Below are 9,269 nucleotides of genomic sequence, written 5' to 3' on the forward strand. Positions count from 1 at the left end.
TTGTGCCATCTTTCAGCCACCTTTCACTAAACTGTATTCCTAAAGTTGCTAAATAGTCTAATTCTAGACTTTACATGCACTAAAAGTTACTTCCAACTCTTAGTCCCACCCGATCTTTCTAGATTCTGTTACTATCATTTCTTCCTTTCTCCCACAGCTTAAATTTACACAGAACTCATTTATCTCAGTGAACATATTTACTTTTGTTATTTTAAAATACTTAGATTAAAATGTTGGAAACACTTCTGCCTGAGAAATATCATCTTCTTTTGCTTAGAAAATTACCACCTATTCCCAGTTATATATTACATATAAGAAAGTGCTTACAGAGACACTGTGATGGGCAATAGTTTCTGTAAATGCCATATCTCTGTGCCATTAGCAAATGTCTTCTATCAAAGCTTTTTGTCCTTATCTTGTTTACACTTATACATATTTGTGGTAAAATGCAATGTTTCTACATTAGAGAGGTTTAATTCACAAAAATATTTCTCCTGTAATAGGAAGGCCAGATGGGGAAAATAGTGATAGGAAAGAGAAAAAAATTAAAAGAAAATCGGAGTAAATATGGAGAATAAATGATCTGTTACAATTTCTTTGAATCTAAGGAAAAAATGCCAGTCTTTATAAAAGAGAAAAGATATGCCCATTACTGGGTTATAGCAAGAGAAGAAATTGACAAAGTGCAGATAAAGCTGATCATCCCTGGGTTCAAGCTGAACAATATCTGGGAAGTGCAGTATGTCAAAAGTAAAAATACTCCTTGATTTTCAAGGGGAAAGGGGCAAAAGTCTCAAATACAGAGTTCTTAAAAGAAAGATTTTGTAGTTGTGATTTCTCAATAGAGTGATTCCTCGAGGCTGACTGTCAAGGTTGGGATAAGAACCAGGCATGTTGGGTGAAAACAAATAACTCTGATAGAGGATGTAGATTTCAGAGGTGTGGTCCAGGATACAGAAAATGGAAATACATGGAAGACTTGGTCAGCAGGCTTTGTTCTGAATCGGCGTTGACCATAGATATACTACTTAACCTCCTTATTTTGAAGATGAGAAAGCTTAAACATTAGAATGTTAGAATTGCTATCAGTTATCAGCTCTCCTTCTACAAATAATATAGACATTCCCTCTCCTCACTTTGTTCTATTGGAAAAAATTAATGGATAAAATGAATAGCATGCTATCATTATAAAATTATAACAATAGCTTATTTTTATGTGGAGATTTGCTTATATGTAATTCTGGGGGCAGAATTACTCAAGAGTTCATACTGTTTCTGTCTATGAGATACTAATTAATGAATGGGATTATGTAATAATTTTAGTAGGTAGATACAATGATCCTCTTCTTTTCAAATATAGACTCATATTTGTAATCATGGTGCTTAAATTTAATTTTAATAAGATGAATAAAGATATTAGAAAAAAAGATTTACTTGCTGAATAATAGAAATCACAACTTCTCTAGGAATATGTACATAGGCAGAAAAGAAAGACTCCAAGGTAAATTGTTCTGAGTCCTTGCAGACTCACTCTGCATCCTGCTGCATCTACAAGCATGGGTGCTTTTTTCGTCTGCCACAGGAATGAATGTGCCAGGGGCCAAAACCGCTTTGACCTGTGAAAGTGGACAGAGATTCCCAGGACACACACATCAGAAAAAAAGAAAAAAATAGTTCTGAGTCCAATTAAAAGTATTAATGTTTTTGTTTTGTTTTTGGGTCACACCTGGCAGTGCTCAGGAGTTATTCCTGGCTCTATGCTCAGAAATTGCTCCTGGCAGGCTCAGGTGACCATATGGGATGCCAGGATTCGAACCATTGATCTTCTTTATGAAAGGCAAATGCCTTACCTTCATGCTATCTCTCCAGCCCTAAAATTATTAAATTTTTGTTATATTTTTATCACTAATATCAAGTCCTTTGTCCTTGATTCATAAGTATTTCTATGTGAAGACTTCTTCCTTGAACTCTAAACTCGGGGTTATTGGCATCTTACCATTTACTTTTGGTGTTGCTTCTATTTTTGGTAGGTAGGGCAAGTAGCCAAAGGATTCCTTTATGAACCCCACAACTCATTTGCTTTCTCTGGTTTATGTTTCTTATTTGCCTTTCTTTTTTTTTTTTTTTTTTTTGCTATCTGTCACTTCTAGAAGCTTCCAAGTTGGGTCACTCACATACTAGGTACCCCTCTGGGTTTCACTTGGCTTTCACTCTAGCTTGTCCAGGTTTCATTTCTGGTCTTCACCAGTTCCCCTTGGTACTTAAGGACAAATTAGAGATAGGATCATATTTGAATTCTTCTGAGAATAACTCTGTCATCTGTTATATTGAAAAATATAAAAAAAATACTGGTTCTAGGCTTAGAATTCTTTAAATAATGCTATGTAAATTTATATTACTATAAAATATTAATTTACAGATTTTTCCTGATTGTCTCCTTTGTTTAAAGTGAATTTCCTTTACTCTCATCCTGGTGGAAATTTGCTCATCTGAAAAGGTAAGGTCTAATTTAAATGCTATATTTTGTGAATTCCTATCCCACCTCTAGAAGTTTAATCCTAGTTTTCTGCTCAGAACTAGGGCCAGAGATCAAATCATGTTTGGCAGTATGAAGGGAAAAGTCCATAGCCCTTTTACTTCCCCAGGCTTAGTACTATAAACATTTATAAAGTTGATCATTTGCCAAAGTGCTTTAGCACATAGATAAATAGTATCATTTGTTGCAGTTACCACTATATACTACACAATAAATAGGCAGTAAGGCTGACTAGTCCATATTATCCTTTAACTTTAAGCCTGTAAATCTGTAAACCTGTGTTCTGTCTTGCTTTTTCTTGCTTGCATGACATCCACCAAATCAATCCATGTCCCAAAATGTTCCATGTGAAAAGTTTAAGTGCCTATTTCTCAATATAGTGAATATAAGTGATTTGGTTGGAAGTGTAAGCTCACACAAACTAGTTTCTTAAAAATGTGTGAGAAATGAACATTTTTCACTATCTGAATGCAAGGAAACAAACAAAAGGAAATGTTTGAGAGGCCAAATTGTAAAAGTCAGCAGGATTTCATAGTGGGTGGGCGCCCTTTGACTCTGTAAGAGCAACATAAACACTGTGGCAGCTGGAAAGAGGAGACCTTGGACAAACAGGCTGCACTGACTGATCAGTGTTCCACAAGACTTGAAGATTTTTGAAGAGAATGAAACAGGGTCAGAATTAAAAAAAAATCAGAGCGTTTGTCTTTGGACTGCATCTCCATAGAAACATCAAATGAGACATGGCCAAACATACATATAAAGAAAAATATAGGAAAGAAGGGAGGAAGGAAGGAAGGAAGAAAGGGAGGGAGGGAATGAGAGAGAGGAGAGGTGGAAGGATGAGCAGAAGGAAGGGAGAGAGAAAGAAAAGATGGCAGGAATGAAAGAAGGAAAGAAGGAAGAAAGGAAAGAAGGAAAGAAGGAAGGAAGGAAAGAAGGAAGGAAGGAAGGAAGGAAGGAGGGAGGGAGGAAGGGAGGAAGGAGGGGAGAAATGGAGTAAAGGAAGGAAAGTAGGTAGGGAGGGAGGGAAAGAAGAAAGGAAGCAAAGGACATAGGGAGGGAGGGAAAGAAGAAGGGAAGCAAAGGAAGAAAGGATGAAAGGAAGGAAGAAAGGGAAAAAGGGAGGAAGCAAAGTAGGTAGGGAGGGAGGGAAAGAAGAAAGGAAGCAAAGGACATAGGGAGGGAAGGAAAGAAGAAAGGAAGCAAAGGAAGAAAGGATGAAAGGAAGGAAGAAAGAGAAAAAGGGAGGAAGGGAGAAAGGAAGAAGAAAAGGGAGAAAGGGAGGAAATGCCAGTCTTTTTAGGATCCAATAATTCTTAACTTGGTTAAATCCCAGAGAAATAAATCATACAAAAACTTATCTACTAATTTAAGCCATGAATTGCCAATGATTCAAATGACCATAACTTAACAACTGTATAATGAAGTATGATATAACCCAAATGATAGAATGTTACTTGGAAGATAGAAGAGAATGAATACTGATATGTGCCATATTATGGGCAAATTTTGAGTTTTCTGGTATGTGAAAGAAGCCAGTAAGTCAAATCCATATATAATTCAACTTACAGTATGTTAAGTTTAGGCAAAGCCATAAGATACAAAGTGGATAAAATTATTTCTATTTATTTAATTGATTTAATAGTGTCCAAACCTAGCAGTGCTCAAAAGGGTTTTGCAGTGCCAACAATTGCCTCAAACATGTTAGATTTGAGCTCGATTACTTGCACTATCTTCCCAGTTAAATGATTCCCAATGACTAAAAAAGCTGGAGACAAATATAAAACTATTAATGCATATGAGGTCTATGCATCTTGGAAAAATATCTTGTGCTCCCAAATTGACTCTGCCAATGACTGCACAGCTCTGTAAATATAAAATATAATGTAAAATGTAAAAAATAACTGATTTGCATACTTTTAAATGATGCATTTTTCACTGCATTAATTATATATCAGTATTTTATATCCCTAAATTAATAATATTTACTAAGTTCTTTCTCCCATAAGAGCTAACATATTTTCTAGTTGTAGGGATTAGAATGTTGGAGGGGTCTATTTATTTGTTTACCAGGTTTTGATCATACAAAAACTGAAAGGAAGACACTCACACCTCATGGGGTTTTGCTGTTGAAGACTATAATGTAGTCAGGATGAAATGTTTCTCAGCATCTGGAAAGATGAGGATCTATGACAAACACTGTTGCATGTATGTTCATCACAAAAGACTCTCAAACGTTTGTTATCTCTTGCTTCAATATTATTAATTAGGTTATTATGGTTTCTAATTTATTTGTTACTGGAAATTTGGGTTTCTCTGTTAACTCAAAGCAAGAATTATTCCTCAAATTTCTCTCCTATTATTTTTTTCTTTTTAGAATTTGACTTTTGTGGGATTTATTTTTGTCTATAATATGAGATAGAGGTTTATATCTGTTTCTTCCTAATTAGAAAATCTTTCTATTAAAAAAACAATTTGTTAAAGAGGCTATCTTTCTCTGAGAGACCTGAAATTCTTATGTATACCCCTACTTTTGAACTTTCTCTTAGGTACCACTGATAGCTTTTTACCACCAAAAAAAAAAATGATAATAAAATAATGTAGAAAAGAAAAGACATAAATAAAACTTTAATTACAAACCAAGTTGAACATAAGTAGAAAATAAAGTGGTTTGAACCATGTTTTTAAATTTAATAAATTTTATTGAAACCATTGTGATTTACAAAGTTCTTCATAGTTGGGTTTCAGATATACAATGTATCAGGGCCAATACCCCACCAGTGTCAACTTCTCTCCACCCTGTTCCCAGAGTGTTATATATCACCACCCTTTGCCCTGTAGCCTGCTAGTAGAACAGAGTCATTTCAAGTTTAGATTGTTAGAATTTGGGTCTCTTTAATTCCATTGCTGTGACTTTGGCTTGGATATTTAGTTCTGTCCTTTTTTAAATCTCCACCAATGCTCCTGAGACAGCTTAGACCTTGGCCCCATCCTTTCATATTTGTGTTTCTCCTTCTCCACTTACTTTCTTTCCTTCTCTTCACTATACCCTGGGGCCAAGGGTTGAACCATTATTTTTATATTATAACATATCATGCATCACATCACTCAGATCATATGAAACACCATCTGAAATATAAAAAAATTGCAAGATGATATGGTACTTTTTGCTTAATAGTGACTTCTCTATAGTCATGTTGTATGACCAGATAAAGCTACTGTCATTAAGGTTATTTTTTTCTGGTAACTTTGTTATATAGAGAAGATGCTTATTCAAATGAGAAATTACAAAACTACTGGCATTTGTCCACATGTTGCACAGAACAGATTTAGTGACACTCCATCATGAAAAAATATTTTATTCAATTAATTTTTCTGTAGTCACTAAATGTTGAGGAAGATGGAAAAGAATTAAAATGGTTTTGACATTGTTCTACAAGAAGAAATTGGTTTCTTTTTCTTTTTTCTTTTCTTTTTATTTTTTTGTTTGTTTGTTTTTGAGTCACACCCAGAGAGCTCTGGGGTTACTTCTGTCTGGATCTATGCTTAGAAATCGCTCCTGGCACGTTTGGGGACCATGTGGGATGCAGGACTCTGCATGCAAGGCAAACGCCTTACCTCTATGCTCTCTCTCTGGCCCAATTTTTTTCACTTACAGACTTTTTCAAGTCTTCTACTTCTTGATATGCTTCTCAACTGTTGCTTATTCAAAACCTTATTGACTCTTCTAGAGACTATGTACTTTCAGAATAAATTTCATTCTTAATCTTAAATTTGAGATCTCAGTACCTATAAATATTTTTTTTATTTAAATTGTGTTATCATCAAAAGGAAAGCCTACCATTTGCAAATATGGACATTTTCCTCTCTTACCCTATTTCATTAAAAGTGCATCCAGCAATGTGGTTAATTGTGCAATGACCAGGAATATACTTTGTACTGTTCTATCTATGATGCATATGTCACAAATATGGTAAGGCAGAAATAGCCGAGTTATATTAAGAAGGAATGTGCCCTAAACAAATTAATTAAAGTAACAATTTTCTTTTTGTGATCACTTAGTTTTTTGGAACTCTTAATAGTATCTTCTGTGAAGGGACTATTCTGTATTTAGTAAATTACTCATTATTTAACATGGGGTTGCAATAGACAACTTTCTTTTCATGACTTTTTCTTAAAGTCAGTCAGTTCAAGAGAAGGTCTATTTACTGTAGAAGTTTTGCAATAGTAAGTCTATTTTTTTTAATGTTCTAACTGAAGTCATTTGAGCTTTCTCCTATCCTGAATCCTGAAATTATTATTTCATTATTAATGAAATGATAGGTGGGAAAAATTTTTACTTGAAAATAGAAAAAAAGAAAATTTATATACAGAATAATATTTGTTTTTAATTTGATTATTATCTAATATAAAGATACACATTGCAGATATTTATTTAAATGGTTCCTCAAGGTATTTTTAGGGCTGTGGAAAATAACTCAAAGAGACAGAGCACATTCAGGAGTCCAGGTCTGATCTCTGAAACTATATAGTCTCCCCAAAACCTATCAGAAAATGATCCCTAAGCATTAAGCCAGGAGTAGCTCTTAAACACTGCTGGGTGTGGCCTAAAAACAGGACAATAAAAAGTTTATATATGACGTGTTTTGATAAAGATTTAAATGTATCTTTGTTTTTATATGTTGTGCTAAGTTGTATACAAAGAAATATTTTCTCAGAAGATTTGGTTTAGTTTAGCTTGGTTTGGTTTGGTTTGGTTTGGTTTGGTTTGGTTTGGTTTGGTTTGGGTTGGGTTGGGTTGGGTTGGACTGGGTTGGGTTGGGTTGGATTGGTTTGGTTTGGTTTGGTTTGGTTTGGGTTGGGTTGGGTTGGGTTGGGTTGGATTGGGTTGGGTTGGTTGGGTTGGTTGGGTTGGTTTGGGTTGGGTTGAGTTGAGTTGGGTTGGTTTGGGTTGGGTTGAGTTGGATTGTGTTGTGTTGGGTTGGGTTGGGTAGACCACATTTGGAAGTGCTCAGAAGTTACAGTTCAGTTCTTGGGGATCACTCCTGGTGATTACTATGGTACTGTGGGAGCCATATTCAATTCAGGGGATCAAACCCAGACCTTCAAAAACAAAACACTGGTACTGAGCTTTTTGAGTTATTTCCCTGGTCCTTCTCAGAAGTTTTCAGCTGTACCATCTAGTGATGAAAATTGTAGAAATGCAATAAGAGGAGTATATAATATGAGAAAGAATGAACGTCTAGTAGTTTCTGGCTCTCTATTCTGAATTTCAGCCATCTTGAATGGTTTTCATTGATCAGTTGGGTTCAGTTGAGTGTTCAGCTTCATTGCATTTAGGAATAGTAAGAAAATGCTGACTGAAAAATGTCCTCAGTCTGAAGACTTCTTTCTGAGTAATGGGGATAATATAGTTAATCTAAATAGAAATAGCAAAAATCTCTTAACAGAGATTCTATTTAGGACTATACACACATTGATAGATAACAAAAACATTTAATGACTAGTTTTATGAAATGCTTAATATAATTAAACGATTGGAATAAAGATGCATTTTCCTTCAGAGAAGCTGTGTTTATTTCCATATATATCATAGAAAACAACAAAATACCAAAATATTAATTTTAAACAGTATTTAATAAAATATTAAATTTCTAGTCAGTGTTTCACAAAATATTAAATTTCTCAGTGTTTAAAACCAAATTAATGATCTTTTCCAAACATGAGTTATTAAATCTTAAATAACTTGCCCCTTCAGTAAAAAATAAAACTTAATTTCTCACTTCATTTTAGTTCATTTTGTAAAACAGCCAAATATTTTTAATCTTCACATGAGTGACTCCAATACATGCACCTATTTATGAGGTTGTTTTATGATTATTATAAGCATACTGAAATGTTTTTGCATGGTCCTACTTTTCCATGCTCTGGCCATTGATGTTGTGAAAGATTCCAAATTATTGCCACAAAATCAAATATTGTCTTTTACATTATTCTAATTGAAAGAGGGCCTACTGCCCAGTACAACAGGGAGCCAAAAGCTGTCAAACTAACTTTTCATAAACAGAAAGAAGTTTAATACAGTCCCAAGTGCAGTGAAGGCCAAAGTAGCAAATCTACCTCAGCCTTTAATTTTTGGGAATACTTAAAGGTAGAAAGAGGAAAGGAGTTGTCATAGTGAGTTTCTGTTTGTTGCTCCTTCCTGCAAAATAGTGGAAACATATTTATGACTTCAAAGAAAGTCCTACAAAGCAAAATATGAAAGAGTTATTTTATAAAGAGATACATAAAGTATGAGATATGTATTGGTTCTGGTGGGACTCTAGTATACTGACTCTGTGCAACCCCCAACTAACACAGTTACCTTTTGCATCACCAAGAGTATTGGGGCCCAGAGTTATAGTACAGTGGGTAGGCTGTTTGCCTTTCTCGCAGCTTACCCAAGTTCGATGCTGAACACCATGTACACTCCCCCCAACCTCTCCAGGATCCCTGAGAATAGTCAGGAATAAGCCCTGTGCCCCGCAGGGTGTGATCCTATCAAAGAACTTCTCCTATCAAAGAACTATAATATTGTAATCTTTCTTAAAATAATGACTTAATGTCATGAGGAATATTTTCTTCCAAGGCATGGAAACACGGTTACAATTTGAAAATAGAACCTTTGTTAGCTTTTAAAAATACTCAGTAAAAAAGTTTTTAGATTGTTACCAACCCTAATTTTTCTCTAAAG

The 9,269-nt window shown here is 34.6% G+C and overlaps 1 non-coding gene across 1 annotated transcript; it reads left to right on the forward strand.

The window, feature by feature from the left end:
* The first annotated feature begins 1,521 nt into the window (after positions 1–1,521).
* LOC126002770 (small nucleolar RNA SNORA77) lies at positions 1,522–1,653 on the forward strand. The gene has a single exon (XR_007493409.1). It is a non-coding gene; the product is annotated as a small nucleolar RNA SNORA77 (small nucleolar RNA).
* The last annotated feature ends 7,616 nt before the right edge of the window (positions 1,654–9,269 follow it).

The sequence above is a fragment of the Suncus etruscus genome, chromosome 2 (genome assembly GCF_024139225.1).
Source record: "Suncus etruscus isolate mSunEtr1 chromosome 2, mSunEtr1.pri.cur, whole genome shotgun sequence".
Lineage (NCBI taxonomy): Eukaryota > Metazoa > Chordata > Mammalia > Eulipotyphla > Soricidae > Suncus > Suncus etruscus.